Here is a 16,582-nt window from a genome sequence, read left to right as displayed (position 1 = left end):
AAGATGTCTAATAATAAAATATGAAGAATAAGAATTGCTGTAACCACCTGGATGCCTTTCAAGGATACTGTCTTGGGAAAGAGCAAAAAAGAAATTAAAACTTGCAGAAGCTGACATTGCAGTATCATGTTTTGACACCTAGATACCAGTATGGAACTACCTAATACTCACTGTTTGAGGCAGGCAAAATATCTCCTAACAGTTTTCACAAGAGCTGCCATCGTATGGAGGATGTCATGTAAACCAACAGGAAAATATTAAAGATGTGACTTTGCTAAATACTTGTCTAGGATAAATCTTTGCTTAGCACTAGCCGGACAACCCACTTGCTCTGTGCAGCCTGGAACAAATGTTTTGCAGTAATTTTCACGCCTTTTTAAAGAGATGAAACTTCTCCTTCTTGGTGAAACTTCACTCCTTGGATCTGCCATGCAAACCAAGGATTTTAAAACCATCCCTCACAAGAAGAAGCCTCAATGGTCTTTGACTGTAAGTAGTGGCAACCAAAGTCTGAACAGAATATGACCTTTTAGAATATCATATCCCCTACTTACATACAATTCCAGTATTTCATCAGCTCACCCAACAAGAATGAAGCCACTTATTTCCTACTGAGCAAAAAAAATAGTGATGAAAGTTCAAAAAATTGCTTCTTCTTGATTTTACACAGTAGCTGCAAATGTGTATATATTTGCTTTATTAAAATTTACTACACCATATGTCAGCAGAAAGTTTTAACCTCATTTTCTGAAGATCTGGGCAAAAGTTTGATGCTTAAAATTTAGGTTATTACATGAGGTCTCATCTTGTTCTAGTGTTCTTTACTCCTCCTTTCAAGCAGTCTTATCCATGCTTAGCCTCTGTGGTAGGTAAAAAGACATTGTTAATCAATGCTTACATTGTGTAGTCTCCTCAGAAATAACATTCAAAATCTGGAGAAGTAAGAATGTACAGGGTAATTTACTGTAATCTTCTCAGTACTATGGACACTTTTGATAGGAACGATATGCATCTGAAAAGGTAGCAACTTTTAATACAATCTTCCTGAAGCTACAAGCACATTAAATCAATGAGACTGTATGTCACCTTTAAAGAAAAATTAGGAGTAAGATGGAGACTTTCAGTGACCTCACCTTGTATGTTCCACCAAATATTACAAAAATGCTATTCCATGTGTCAGATTTATAGCAACTTTCCCTTTCTCTTATTTTCTGGATGGTATTTTGGGATTTGTTTCAGGGGCTGGGTGTGTTTATATGGTTTTTCTGTTGGACACTGACCTTATAATATTTTCACATTGACTTAGCACCAGGCTTGTAGATTTAGGTATAGTTACACTAACATTTACATGTGAGTAAATGTACTTAGATAGCCAGCTTCTTTCCTTCCTCCCCATTAGTCACATGTGTAACTGTTCATAATGTGTCCATGCTAATAATCCAAATTTATAATCTTAGAAGTTCTGCAAACCAGAATTAAGAAATCAGAAAAAATTGTATGTTTTAGATCACACTCCTGAAAATATTGAAAGCATTATTTTCATATCACCATTTAAATTATTCTAGTTCTGTTCTAAATTTAATATGTGTGTGAGATGATTTCTTTATTCTTTAATAGCGCTAGAAGAGATTATAATCTTGGTTTTATATTTCTAAGCCTCTTGCAAAAACATAAATGATAAATCTCTTGCATGTTAATTCCAAACCCACAACATTCTCTTTTCTAAAAGTCTCTGCAACCTTTCAGATATGTATAAGATAATCCATAAATAACTCATTTAAATATTATTTAAAACACACATGGGAAATTTGTCTCGGTGATTATATTATATACTATTGACACTGAATGTAAATACATTCCTTGGAAGGGGTGCATGATTGTCAGGTCACTGAAGCCCTGGTGCAGAGAGGCCAAGCATCCCTGTGCTGGTGAGCTGAAGTAGCTGACTGACTGCTGAACTGTCAGGAAGTTAGGACTGCTATAACTGCTGAAAGTGAAGGCTGAGTTAGTTACCAGAGCTGTTTGATATATGACATTATTGGGGTTTTATTGTGCTTTCCAGAAAATGCAATTAATATATCCACGTAAAAATATTCAAACTGAGCATTTAATGCACTGGTAAGAAACTAGGGATTTTGCTGCAGACTTTCTAACCATCAGCCTTTAGAAGTCTTTGAAAGACAGCCAAGAAATGTGAGCCACTTGTAGGTCATTGATAACGTTTTGCAGAAACATGTCTGCACTAGAAGATGCTCATGTGTCTGAAATACAGAAGACGGAAAAGCTTTTAAAAGTTAAATACATGTTTCTTATTTCCCACAGTCATACTGTATTTAGAAATGTAAGGGATGAGTTAATTACTTGGCAAAGCTGACAGGTACCTGGAAGATATTTTCCCAACAGTTTCCTCAATTCCTCACCAACGTTTTCCTGAAGGCCAAACCTCAGACTGGTCCAAACCTTTGGACACTGTTTGAAAGCCATCTGACACACACCAGCTGGCCTTGCAGTCATCGCTGCTACCAAGCCTTCATGCTGGGCTCAGGCTCAAAAAATGGAGCTCTGGTGACTTGTGGCACAGTGGGTGCTCAGCTGGTGCTGGCAGCAGGGACCTGCAGAAACTGCTCCAGAATGTGTTCCCAGCTCTGCACTCCAGAGCTCATGGATAGGAGGCCTCTGCATGGAAGTCTGGTATAATGTGTGGGTGGAGAGCTAGTTCTTTTTTGTGAGCAGCCTTCAACATACCTGGTTTAAACTGTGCAACCGTACACAGTAGCAAATCTTTAATGTCCTGATTTGCAAGCCTGTTGTTATTTATGATTTTTTTCTGCATTACTTTTGGCACAAGTTAAGGCTCTCTAGGAGTTTCTTTCCCAGCAGTGAAACCAAAAAGTGAGGACTGGTGCCAGTGTTCACAAAAGTAACACAGTTTTTTGTGATTCTATGAAGTTGCTTTTGAAATGCCTGTAAATGTGTGTTCTCTACAGTGTTCTCTACTCATGGCTTTAATTAAAAACCGAAACTCACTCTCCTGAAAAGCTATTTTCAGTCACAAATGCTGAAACAGCAGCAGAATGTGGAAGAGCTTGCTATGAATTTCTTTAAAATGGATTGTTTATAGCTTCAGTAAAGCTGTGTTGCTTGGAATGTATGCTGGTCTTTGGTCATGTTACACTGCAAATAGGTTCTATGACCAAGAAGGAAAATGAGAGTCACAAGGCACTGCTTCTTGCTTTGGAAAGTCTGTCAGAGCTCTTTACTGCTTTGGACATTCATGATGGTTTGACTGGGGTAAAGTTTATTCTCTTCACGGTAGCTGGTATGGGGCTGTGTTTTGGATTTGTGCTAGAAATGCTGTTGCTCACTTGGGGATGTTTTAGTTACTGCTGAGCAGTGCTCACACAGTGTCAAGGCCCTGTCCTCTCCTCACCCCAAACCAGAAGTGATAAGGCTGGGAGTGCATGGGGATATTTCATCTCATATGGCGTCACAGACAGTATAAAAATCTGAGGGAGGAAGCAGGAAGGGAAGGAGGATGTTTGGAGTTATGGCATCGTCTTCCCAAGTTGCCCCTATGCATGATGGAGAGCTGAGTTTCTGCAGGTGGCTGAACACCTGCATGCTGATGGTCAGTGGTGAATGAACTCCTTGTTTTGCTTTGCTTCCCTGTGTGACTTTTTGCTTTCCCTAGTTAACAATCTGTATCTTAACCCATGAGTTTTCTTGTTTTTACTCTTTCCTCCCCCCCACGCTTGTGAGCAAGTGACTAAGCAGTGGCACGGTGCTTAGTTACCAGATGGTAGCACGATAAATTCTTAGAACTCCAAAATGGCCTGCACTTGGTCTGAGCAACACTCTGATAGGTCTGTCTTCTTCAGCTCATCCCATGGAACAGCAGCCCAGTCTTCTGTCCCAGAGACAAGCTGGGCCTTCTGCAGTTGTGGGCTCTTTCCAGGGCTGCAGAAGGGCCTACACTACATTTCCATCACATGCCTTGCTTGCAGGATGGTGCTGGTATCCCATTTCAGCTCTCTTGAGGACCAATAGGTGCCACGTGTGCTCTTCTATAGAAACAAATGCCTAATCCATCCTTTTTTTTTGCATGCATTGGGCTGCCTGCACACTCTGGCATTGGCTGCTGCTGCTTCATATCTTCTGACTACTTTTTACCAGCTTTCCTTTGCAACTGTTGTTGCTCAGCTTTCTTGCAGGCAGAGATTATGGCAGGATCAAGTGATTCAAGGAACTGGGGAGCTCAGCAGAATGCCTTTCCCTTAATCTAGTTGTGCCATCTCTTAACCCTCACCATTTTGCACAGATCCCAAGTCAGCTAATGCTCAGCTGTTGTGTCAGGAGTGCTGCCACCTGCCCAAGCCTGGCATCCTGAGCTGATGAGTGTCACCAATTGCCTCTGGCATAAACGAATGGGCCATCTCTCAAATGGTTAGCCTGGAAAACAGCTTATGTGTCTTAACAGAATCCTAAAGATGGGCATTTTAAATTAGATCTCCAAGGTCAGCCTGGTCAGGAATAATATTTGCAAATATTTGAGTGAAGATCCAGAATCATCCACTGCTGAATATAAGAAAAGGCAAAATAATCATTCCTGTCATTGCCAGCATTTAGAAGAGTAGCTTTTCTACTGCTCGGCCATCAGGAAAGATTACTTCAGGGAAGTTGTGAACACCACTCATCAAACTTGCTCTCAAAATGCGTGAAGGTATCTGCAGTCTCCCAGAATACTTCCAGCAAGTGTTAAGAGCAGCCATTCACCACAGAGAGGCAGCTGGAAAAGGCTAACATAAAACAATATCAGTGAGTGAACTGTGAGAAGGAAGTCTCTTGTTTATAAAAGTTAGTTGCAGTTATCTTTCCAGGAGTGTAAGGGTTGCAGAAAGTCTAACAACTCAAAACTTGAAATGTTTTATTCATTTATTTACTTGCTCATACATACGGCTTGATTTGGCTACAGCCTGATTTGCAGCCAGAGGGAGAGGCCATGAATGAAATAGATGTATTTTTTTATTGGAAATAATGGAAACTGTTAGGAAACTGTGGAATTAATGCTAAAAACATAGCACTGAGATCTGCTTTTATAGTTAACTAAATCATTAATTTTACTCATACAAATTGCTTCATTTCCAGATACAATTTAAAACTGTACAGCAGTATGGTTTATAAGCATTTGCACATTGATGCTCCCATTTATAATTCACATGTACAAAGTGAAAAAATATACCAGATATGTCTTTGCTTTGCTTCCTCTGTTCACCCTTTCACTAACCTAAACAGAACAGTTCCTCCACATGTGAGAAAATAAATTTTCAGTCAGATTTGATCTCGTGTCTGTTCTTAAGCATATGACATCCTTTCTTTGGGTGAGAGAAATTTTTTGAAAGACAAAGCTACATTCTTTAGTGAAAATTAAACCAACACTCTTGTCTTTGCCAAGAAGTACACTAATAGTGTATTTCCCTGTGCTTATTGATTTCAATAATGTTGTTATCAAGTTTTTAAAATTTTGGTAAGTAGCAGAATATTTATTTGCAATATTGAGATATTTGAATTAATTTGCACAATTACATTTACACAGAAAGCAGCCCTGATATTCTTAGAACTTCTCTTACCGTTATATTTTCCCCTGATAAAATGCACTCTGAATAAAATACATACATTGGGAGGTCTATGCTATTTCCAAAAAACTGATTTTTTTCTTGGATTACATTTTTATGCTTTCAAATAGAGGAAAAGCCAACAGATAAACACAGAAAAAATTGCCTTTTAATGATGAATATACTTTAGGGGAAACAGCTGATCCTATTATGCATACAGATGATCAGTCACATCATCTAAAAGTCTTTACGTGATATGGAATTTTTTCTTTAAAATTTCTGTTGCAAGCAAGGTGTTTGTTTTTTTTCTAACTGGAAACAATCAGAATTTACTATCTGAATTTTATTTTAAAAAATATTTGGAATAGTATAATTATGGGGATGGTGTATAAGGTTCTGGGTTATATGCATGATCTTTACACTGATTTATAGAATATTTCAATTGTAATCCAGCTGGGGATGTGGCCCAGTATTTTTGTGCTGCTGGCACAAGTGAGCAGATGCTCGTTTAAACTCTGTGGCAGTGGAAAAGCCATGCCTCGGACTCTCATTTTTCCTATGTTCTGGAACAGACTAATTTGTTGGAAGAGTTGGGGCAGGAGGGACAGGATAGCCCCAGCTCATCCTTCCTACTCCAAGCAAAAGGCCCAGCTGCCCCAGGAGCTCTCTGTCACTCCTCCATCTCTGTCGGGCAGTGCTGGCTCAACCTCAGCTGGAAAGCTGAAACCTCAGGTGTACCAGCTGGGGAGATGAATTTTGGTTTTTTCTTACAGCTCTTTCAGGCACCCCTGGAAATGCTATTGACAGTGGACCACTGTTTGTTTGGAATTTCTGCTAAGTACCTGAATTTATACATTCTTATCTCTTAAAAACAGGCTTTAAGACAAATACTTGAAACAAAGGTTTGAGTGTTTCATCTTTGTATCTCTTGCCAGTGGAAACAGTTCTTTTCAGTGTAGCTGATGTTGCACTATTATATTTAAAAATAGTTATGTTACAAACTGAGTGAGGCACTTTTACTCTGAAATGTCTGGGGAGTATAAAAAAGCAAAACTAGTCATATTTTAGACACATTTATAATTGTACATGCACTTAATTGCTCTGCAAGTGCTCCATTGTTCCCACTTGCACATACTGATGGGCCCATAGCTGTGACTCTGGCTTCTCAGTGGAGAAAAGAAGGACTAAAAAGCATTTGCCCTATATTTTAGAATTAATTCAAAGATGTTTCTTATCAGTGATGTCAGAAAAAGCTGGAACTTAAGGAGGAAGCGGCTTTTGTCTGTCTGCACATCTTGCCCATGGGGATGCTGAAGAGCTCATGACATACTCTAAATGAATGAGAGGTACAGCAATCCCAAAATGCTGCCTGATTTCCCTGGCTTAATAAAGCAAGCTCTCCTACACATTCTAGCATAATGACTGCTGCACAGTTCATAATGAGTCTTTGTCTTATGCTTGATCTTTCTATGTTCCAGTAGTTTGTTAAAATGTCAAAGATTACTTTGGTTTATAAAATGTATTCTTTTAAGGACTAATGTCTTTTACTTTTGCCATTAAGATAGAGTTATATCTTACTGTATCTTGTTGGATCTCATATGACAGACTTCATTTTACCCAATTCACAGAGAAAAGAAAATCTACTTGAAGTGTAGATGTAATGCACGTAGTTCAAGTGACAGCACAGCATGCAGTTTAATTCTGAGGGTTCCTGTTCAAACCCAGTGTGTTGGCCCAGGCAGCCACTGGCCCACACTGGAAGGTGCCTCTTCCTTCCAAGCACTGGTGGCTCTGTGATCAGCCTCTAGACCATTCGTGATTTGGGTGTGATCAGGAAAACATAAATACATTTTCACCATCAGCATTTATTTACAAACATGGAGTAAGCACCTCCAAAAGGGAAATACAGTTGCAGCATGTTTATTGGCATTCCCTCCTGAATGGTGCTTTATATATTGAGTGAGTTTGTCTTCGGCAAGCTTATGCCATCACAGAATCACAGAAAGGTTGGGGTTGGAAGGGACCTTATATTTCAAAATTTACTGTTTGAAATCTCTGGTAGAAGCACATGCATATGCATGTTCTTTTCTTGACTTGTGTGGAAGTAAAGGCAGTCTGAAGAGTTTCAAATGAAGTTTTAATACATTTATTTTCCTGGGTCTCAATTGAACAGCCAATTCTCTTTAACTGATTTCCTCATTCAATATGAACAAAACTGCACTACTCAGGAGGGGATTTAATTTTTAATTGTTAAAAATTAAAATCTAAATTAGCATAAGTTTTCCCAACAGGAGTACTGTTAGAACATACTGAAGAAGTTTTTGAAGAAAACTGACTTCTCAGTGAGTGTGTAAAGTGGAACTTGCTTGTATGTTGAGCCTTCATAGTTAAGCTGGTGTGAGTTGACAGTCCTCTGAAATGAAATTTGTGTATTTTGATTAGTATATGTCTTTTTGTGAATGAACTATTCTAATATGAAAATATAGGGTTTTTCTCTTGAGCCAATATCACTTTCAGAAATATTTAACCTAAACAAATAAAAGAAAACTGTTCAGTCAAATTTGGACTGTGTTTAATTTAAAAGCCATAAATACACCAACATTACTGACAAAATTCTTCAGAAATACCCAGACATGTTTCATGGCTTAGAGATATAGATTGAAATATGAATGGACAATACTCAAAAGTGTATGTTCTCATGCTCTACTACTCCATTTGAAATCTTTTTAGCTTGTACTTTTATCAGAAATCCACAAACAATTTGACATCATTTTCCTTAGAAAGAATAGTGCAAATATTTCAAGATGCACTCAAGAGCAAGAAAACATCTCAGTGCTGAGTTCTCCACATACCTTTCTAGGCAGTTTTGTTTCATTGCTGGCATCATCTAATAATAGAGCAAACAGCAACTGAGACAGGAGACATGAAACAAAGTCTAAGCTTGTGACAGCCACTGAATCAGAGGCTTAATTTTTGCATTAGTGGCCACCACTGAGTGATCCTGGAAACTCACAGGCGGGGAACTTTTTATTCTTTTTTGAAAAAAAAAGTTTTGGATTGTTGGAAGGAATGCCTATTGGAGCATCTTGCCACCTGCAATCTTCACTAATAAGTTACCAAACTTTTGGGTTTTTAATTGAATATTGTCTTAAAGAGGCCCCATATAAAAGACAGTGTTAACTTCATATTCCAAATACTTCTGTCAGACTAGGCAGAATCAAAGAATTCCATGACTTTCAAGTCTAAGAAAATAGGTATCAGTAGCACTGGAGAATTTTATCACTGATTCTTTTTATTGAAAATTCTGCCCCAAAACAACAGGTTAGAAAGAAAACTATGAAATTAATGAACCTTGTGTTTGAATTTTCTTTCTTGTTTTTCTTATTTCAAAATAACAGTCTAAACCATGTGATATTAATTTTTCCATAGATTGACCTTCCTGTCTCCTCTGGGAACAGAGGGAATAAAAATGCCCAGCTCTAGAATTAATTATATTTAAAACTAATTAAATTATCATAAATTTATCAACTGCAATTTTATCATCATCGAAAATATCTCTAAATTAAATAAAAATAGGAAGACAGGACTCAATTTTCACATTTGTGGAAATAGGAAAATTTACTGATTTTTTTGTCACTTTCGTATTAATTTCCTTTTTCATACTGTTACAATCTTCTCTCATTTTGCTGGATGAATGTGGGGGAAAACAAAGGGGGCAGGATATAACTGACTGAAACGTTTCAAGGAGTTGAGATTTTATAAGTCATCACGGTGAAGATGAATTGGTAGGCAAAGGGCAGACGAGATGGTCAAAGGTGGATATAAATACATGGGATGGTTCCACTATTTATCATGCAGCTATCATCCATATATACACGATATCTGTCCATCCATCTTGTCCCAGGATCTGGCTACACTCCTTGTATATCCAGAAAGATAGGATGAATCACAGGAAAAGACACAAGCTTGTAAATATGTGTCTACTTTTTCTTACACTAATCTCCTGGGTCTCAAATGCCTATCTACCCTGAGCAACAGGATAACTGCATAATAACCTCAAGTTACTGTCATGTTTAGAAATCACTAAAGCTGGTCAGGTCATTAGTCCGAAATCTTTGAAGACAACAGTTCAGTTAGAAAAATTAGAACTGAAAAATATTTAATTGAATGAGCACAATAATACAGCAGGAGCTAGTACTGAGATGATTTGTGTAATGTAGTCTTTTCTAAGAGGATTTAAAAACATTCCTTCAGAAAAATTTTAAATTTTTATGACCTCTGTCTAATAGTTTGAATTTAAATTGTTATTTATTAATTATCATGGACAGTAGGACTGTCTTCAATAATCAAGCACTGCCAGGTTATCAAAATCTCAAAAAATTTCCCAAGTATCTGAAAAAAATTTGTTCTATTTAATTAAAGCAGTAGTTTTAAATTAGTTTTAAAAGTTAATTACTGGAAAAATGCAATTTCAAATTAAAATCTCAAATTAAATGATATAAAATGAAAATAATTTGTATTTTTACTTTCAATGCAATAGAATATTAACAGCCCACTTTCAGAGAACTTTATATGCAAAAGTAAAAAAAAAAAAAAAGGTAAAAAAATCATCCAAACTCATATAGTTGTGATCTACAATGAAAATTTTCTTATTGACTTGCACAAATTTTTAGTAAACTACAATAAATCTAAGCATTTAATTTTGGCTACTTCTTTCTCATTGTGGAGCATGTAGAGCTGTCATGGGTAAATGGAAATAGAATTAAGTATATGGACTTCTAAAGGAGTTAGAAGTCTGACCTCTAAAGGGTATGGCACAGAGAAATAGGAAAGATGATGAAACTATGCTGCTAGGAGACTGTACTTCATTCAGTTACTCTAATAACTCCCAGCTCAAGAACTCTTTTATCAGTAACTTTTGCAGTGATTGAACTGCCTCCTGATCTGGAGAAAAGTTTGAATATTTTTCTTAGAGAATTACAGCTTCCTATTCCCCTGTCTATATGATATTAGGAAATAAAGCTGCTCATAACAGGCTTTGGTTAGAAATAAGATGTTATAACACTCTTTCTAAGGAAAACCTCCTTGTAAAATGTATTCCGCTTTCAAAATATTGGGCTAGAATTTTCAAAGAAAAGAAGTCACTTTGAGCACAAATTCTCACATGCTGTGATTACGCAGTTCTCCAAAATCTGAGCTGGGAATACTGGCCTGTCTGTATGACCCATCTGATCCCATATAGGTCATATAGGGAAGTCATTGAAATTCTGTGTAAGGAGCCCGGGCACCTATTGTGAGCGCATTGCTGTCAGCCTCCTAGTGCAGTGATGGCAGGCAAATCCACATCTTCTCTGGAGGATGTCTAATGCCACATGAGGACCTGTAAGTCCATTTAATTATTTAGGCAGGCATTGGTACTGAGAACACTAGAACTTAGCACAACCCCTTGCAGGCCCAGGTGCACACTTTCCTTAGAAAAATCTGTGCACAGCTGTAGATAAACTTCTAGATACAGATCTATTTGGGAAACTGTTATGGTCCCATTACTGGGGTATAAAAGAGGACTCCTTTTCATTATATTTGGGCACTGGTTTCAGTTCAGGAATTGATAAGAGAACATAAAAAATATGGCAGACGACATATGAATTTACATTACAGGATTGTTTTCCTCATATTAAGTAATAGTATTCTTTAACAGAAAACCAAGGATCAATTCATTTGTAAGGACCAGCTTCCAACTTAATGGTTGACATGCCCTGAAACTGACTGCTAGTTACTCTGAGTTTAACTATGCCCTTAAAGTGGATTCACTTTAGATTGCATAGCTAATCCCTTTTGTTATTGTGAGAGTATCATGAGAGGAGGGAGGAGTAGGAAAGAAGGAGATGGTAATTTGCAAAGTGATTTGAGCTTGCAAAATTCTTTCTAGTCCAAAACATCCTAAGGTTTGCTTAATATTACTTTGTGCACATTTAAATACTTAAATTGTCATGTTAAGGTTCTGTGGTTTTTGAACACAGATGTTTAGTTTCTTATCCTTTTCTTTGGTAGGGCTTTAATGAATGGATTATGATGGTCAGTTTGTAATGCCACGAATGAAAGATTTAGGACCACTAATCTTAAGAACACTGCTTGGCGCCAGTAGACAAACAATGCACTCCCCAACTTGTTATCTCAGCCATACTAAGCTTTCACTTCTTACCTGCTTTCAAAGACTGCCAGTTCACTCATGTAGTCCAGAAAGTATTAGGCACAATCTCCTCAAGAAGGTGTTTTGTTTTTCCTGATTTTTTGGGAGGGCGTTTGTCACCTTATAATATCTATGCTACATCAAAGTGGAACTGAAATATTTGAATTTACAGAAGTTGAGCTGGTTTGAAAAATAAGCTCTCAAGGTTTTAAAATAAAATACAGCATTGCTTTTCCATGAATTTTAATAATTTCAGTTAAATTATTGTATTATGCATTTGTATTGTAATATAAATTGTTTAGAACTTTCGCTGTTCATTTGGAAAAAAATCTACCAAAAAGAATTACCATGATGCACAGAAATGGTAAAAGGGAGTGATTTCAAGGTGAATGTGTGTGCTCAGTTTTACATTCCTCAATCTTTAATGTATATGGAACAGAACATACACCTTGAAAGAAATGCATGCCGCAAGGAACTGTTTGCTTCTATCTCATTAGCTACCAGACTCCTACATGAAACCAAGAGATTGAAGGTTCAGCAATGTTTCTCAGACCCTTAACACTCTATCCGTGAAATAATGTCTTCAATTGTTTTGTGATAACTCATTGAATAGTCATAAATTTTAATGAGTTTTCTTGCAGAAGTGTACCTAGATGGGGGAAAAATAACATTGTGCTTCTACATATTTTACCTTGTTCAACTGCAGTTGAATGCATAAGGAAGGAAGAGGACAGGGCATTTAGAAGTGGGGAAAAAAATAAGGGGAAAAATAGACTTCTTTGATGGGAACAAACTGCAGCAGTATTTGACTAAATATAAAATACTGCAATTTTTTGCATTAATATTTATGTGAAAGGTGTTAGCTGAATAATCAATATCCTACAAATCAATTCAATATTTGACTTACAAAAATTGAAGGCTTCCTTGACCAGGGCCTTGTAATGGTTTTTCTATTGATAATTGGATATTACAGGATGTTGAAAAATTGGTGATAAAACTACCATATGATATTTCTGAAAATTCAGAGGCAAAAAGAAGAGCAGTTTTACTTTATTCTTTCTGTGAAAAATGGCTACAATTAAAATTCTTAAAATGCTTTGCAATCCTACTTTTAAAAATGACACAAACTCTACTATCTAGAAAACAAGATTGAGAAATTCACTTGGAACACTTATGAAGGTAACATTTGGTATTTTATTCTGAACTCAATTGTAAAGTACATCATTCTGAAAATCACAGGAAAACTGCCAACAAGCTATTCAAATTAATTTATTTAAATACATAGATCATAATTTTGTGTGGTCAGTCAGAGCCAATTTAAGTCCCCAGAATTGACAGAAAGGAGGAGATAAGGGTTTGACAGGATCAATAGTTTATGATATATATAGATATAGCTTAATGAAACTGGTAAGTTGCTGTGCCCTTCTCATTCTCCACCATTGCAGGACACATAATAATTTTCTGCGTCCTCTTTCCTTCTCACAGTGAGAAGCTGTTGTGATTCAAAGCCATCCTGTGGACTGCTACTGAGACCTTTTCAGATTTTGAAGTAAAAGCTGAGGCATTTATTTCATAGTGACATCTCTGCCACTATGATACTTGATGTGTGTACAGAAACAGTCTCAAAGTAAACAATGTTGTCATATATATATATACACTAAATTGAAGTAGAAAAAAGAAAACCTTTCTAGACAAATGAAGAAAATGAACAAAAACACAAATCTCAATATAGAAACAAAATTTGATGCAGTTCTTAGATAACACGCAATAAATTATATTTGGGATCTCAAAATTTGATTTGGGTTACTGTAAAATTTAATTTTGTCTAAATTTTTTTGTTCAAACCATGTAATAAACACATAGATACTGAATCCTGAAATGTCCATATACAGAGGGTAAATTTAAAAATGGTTCCTAATAATGATTTTTAAATAATTTGTTCAAAACAGCCCTGCCTGAGAAGGAGTGGATCAGACTAGATGACCTCCAGAAGTCCTTTTTGACCTCAGCTGTTCTGTGGATCTTTGAGTCTGTGAAATCCTTTGAGAAGCTTTTCTAATAAAGTCAGTTTGATTTTAGAGACCTGAGCTGATATAATTTTTATTAATAACAAACATGATCTGTTTGTGACTTCCCTCCTACCAGGTAAAACTGGATCCCTTCTGCTTAGATCTCTGCTTAAATTTAACACTTTAGATTTTCCTATGGAAGTAAATTACAGAAAAACAAATAAAATATTTCTTACTCACTTATTCACCTTGGCAGGTCTTCCTCTGGCATGCTTAGTTTGTCAAAGTTTAAAGAGTGCTTAGAGAAGGTTTTAGATTCAGCACTGCCTTGGGGAGTATGTACATTCAAGCCCGAAGGTGAACAGAGAAGATGACTTTTCAATGAAAAAATGAATAATTATTGAAAAAACTAAATGACACCCTGCCAAACAAACAAACAAACAAACAAACCTTTCATAAGTATCTTAAAATGTATTTCAAGACAATCCAATGAAAATTACCATTTACTCTTTAATTAATTACTATGGCTTGTCCTTTTTCTTTGTATTCCCATTTTAATGTTTCTTCCTCTCTGTGTTTTATTTTCATCTTTTTAAATGCTGCAGGTTTATTGCCCTCTTTTGACCCGAGATCTGATTTTCTGAATAAATTTTCTATAGTCTTTTCTTAATAATTAGATCATGACTCCTGGTCCCTTAACTAAAAAATTGATCTCTGTTATTCACCATGAGCCAAAGAGAAAGGAAATGTGCTACTATGAATAGTAGCAACCAGAATACAAAGGTTAAAAGAAACCCAACCAAATAAAAATACCACAAAACAACCCTCCCAAAAATAAAAAAATAAAAACCAACACAACAAAAAAACCCAAAAACCAAAACCAGCACCTCCCCTCCCCCCCAAAAAACCCCAAACACAACAAAAAAAAAAAAAAAAAAAAAAAAAAAAAACCCAAAAAAAAAAAAAAACCAAATCAAACAAATCCCAAAAAAACCCAAAACCACAACTTCTTTTTCTTAACCAAATTAATATTCTTTTGGAGTAATAAAATACTCTCATTTTTGCACTCTTTGTGTAATTTCTTTTAGGCTTATTGGTAGTTTATGAGCTGAATAATGAAAGTGGAGAGAGATGCCATTAACTAGGCTTCGTAAGTAGAGTGGTGGCAATTTTAGAAGTATAGGAATTTTCAGCCCACCTACTGAAATTAAGGTTTTCAAATGGAATCGAGGGTAAAGCCCTATAGAGAGCCTGAATCAGGAATTGCTGTGACAGATAATTTAGATTGAGAGGCAGGGAAGGTGAAAGAAACAGATGTCAAGTGTTTATATTAGGCCTTATTAAAGGCTACATACCCAAATCACCTTCCCTAGAATTTTACCATTAAAAGTTAATGAACCAGTATAGGTGGTATTATGAATCTTTTGCAGAAATTATCTGGCTATCATAATAAATTATTAATATTGCAACTCTTGCTGAGTAGTATTTAGACATACAAATCTTTAAAGGGATTTCACGTGGAATTAATATAATTTTATTCTGTCTGAACAGCTGGAAAAAAACCCTCCAGTAGTTACATCAGAATCTGTATTGGTGATGCTACCTCAGTAAACCCTGTGCTGAGGTCTTGGTCAGACAGAAATGTGCCTGTGCCTGTTGATGGAGGAAAAGAAAACAATCTGGGGGCCGTTTGAGGGCTGACTGTTCCAAGGCCACGGTGACGTGCACAACAGCATGGCTGTATGACAGACAGTTTCTCAGGGCTAGGGCAGATTTCCTGAAATATATATGTCACATTTTTCGCCCTTGTAGACAGCAGATGGTAGTTTCTTCTCTCATGCAAGTAAGGAGAAATTCCTTCTGTTAAAACTGCACTGTACAGCACAAAAAGAGAATCAGTTCCTGGGAATATGTGCTAAGTTAGTTATAATTTTATTAATTATCAGAGAGCTATTCAACAGTAATAATTCCTGCATATAAGGTCACATCTGTTCTGATTTCCTGAATAATTGCAAGAAAATTAGTTGAGGGAGAACAACATTTCTACGACTGACTATTCTGTTTGTCTCATTTCAAGACATTTTCCATTATCAAATGTTCAATTCTTAAGTATTCTTCAGTGTGAAGCCTACTGCCCAGTTGTGGAAGGCTGCCATAGCATAGGAATTGTTATACAGGTTTGGACCTAAAGTCCATCTTCACAGCTCTCTTCAACTGTCAACTTCTTCACAGCCAGCATCTGTTACAGAAGTGTGAGAATATGTTCTGATTGCATCATTCCAGCCTTGGCAGCCAGAAATTGCATCCTTGCATCTAATGTATTTACCAGACTTTTTAAGTCACTTTGTGCATTTTTTTCCCTTGTGTTGAGCTCCTGCTAGCACCCTATACTGTTCTTGGGTAGGAAACTATCAGCCAAGACTCCAGTACCTTCAGTCAGTTAGGGAATAAGAGGTATGGAGACCATGAAATCTTCACACTGTTTCACAGGCACCTCAGCTCAACATTTCAGCTCCTTAGCAGACAGCCCACATCTTGACATCCAGTTCCAGCTCTGATCTCTCTAGAGGTAACACATTCTCATAGCAAAAGGGTTCACTTCCAACCTTGACTTTAAGACAAGCTGATTAGAGAATGGACAATTTACTTTGCATTGCAAGAAGAGATGCTGAGAATTCTTTTGTTTAATCTAGGAAAACAAGAGCCTAGCACAGAACGTGTCCAGATGCTACAAATATATCAGAAATATAAGTGTCAGGGTAGGGCATATC

The sequence above is a fragment of the Ammospiza caudacuta genome, chromosome Z (assembly GCF_027887145.1).
Source record: "Ammospiza caudacuta isolate bAmmCau1 chromosome Z, bAmmCau1.pri, whole genome shotgun sequence".
In the NCBI taxonomy this organism is placed as follows: Eukaryota; Metazoa; Chordata; class Aves; order Passeriformes; family Passerellidae; genus Ammospiza; species Ammospiza caudacuta.
The sequence above is the reverse complement of the archived record's forward strand: the minus strand, read 5'-3'. Positions refer to the sequence as shown.